This window comes from Sinocyclocheilus grahami, unplaced genomic scaffold, assembly GCF_001515645.1.
Source record: "Sinocyclocheilus grahami isolate Dianchi unplaced genomic scaffold, SAMN03320097.WGS_v1.1 scaffold4225.1, whole genome shotgun sequence".
Taxonomy (NCBI): Eukaryota; Metazoa; Chordata; class Actinopteri; order Cypriniformes; family Cyprinidae; genus Sinocyclocheilus; species Sinocyclocheilus grahami.
The window spans coordinates 8,354-9,239 of record NW_015509204.1 but is presented as its reverse complement, the minus strand read 5'-3'; positions in this window follow the sequence as shown (position 1 = coordinate 9,239).

The window sequence follows — 886 nt, the reverse complement described above, 5'->3', positions numbered from 1 at the left end:
GCGGACACCCTGCATTATGTCTTTGTTGTCACTCTTGATAAATTTAATGCATCCTTGCTGAATGAAAGTATTCAATATTCTTTTTACTGACCCCCCTAACTTTTAAAAAGTAGTGCAGACAGTATTTACCTAGAGGTGTAGATGCATGTGGTAGGGTTGTGTGAGATCCATTTCTTCTAAGCTCACTGAAACGCTCTCGTCCAACATCTGCAGCCAGATCTCTCCTCAAGACCTCACAATCAGCATCTGGACTGCCTAGAACCACATATACACACAATTAATTTAGCCCAATGAGAATTAGTCAAATGAACAACAAAACTATATCAGTTTTGTTCTATAAACACACCCGTGTCATTTATCTCTGTGTCAGACCCTCTGAGCTCCTCCAGGCTGATATTCAAAAGAACCTCATCATCCTCTTTAATCATCCTCATCCTCTCAGGTTCCTCTGTGGCCTCTGAACTTTGACTCTTTTTTGGTCGCCCTCTGCGTGTGCGTGTCTGGGAGGATAAGCCAGTTTCTTCCTCAGAAGAGAGGCAGCTTGTAGAATAGAGGGCTGTGCTTTTCTTAGTGGTCCGTGTGCGTCTGGGAGGTTCTGGTTCTACAGTGGGGTTCACTAGGTCACTAGGAATGGAGTTCAGGGCTGGTTTCAGGGTGCGAGATGTTTTGGAGTTGGAGGCATTCCTCTTTTTTTCAGACTTTTCCACTACAGCAGGAGGCGCAGCTTCAGTGTCACTTTCATCACTGAACTCGACCTAAGAGAGAGAGCAGATGTAATGAATTCACTAATCATTTATGACACGATGTCTTCTAAAATTATCTCAGGAAGTCAAAAACCAACGGGCCAAACCTTGAAGCGAGAGCGCTTGGTTCGTTTAGGCGCAGC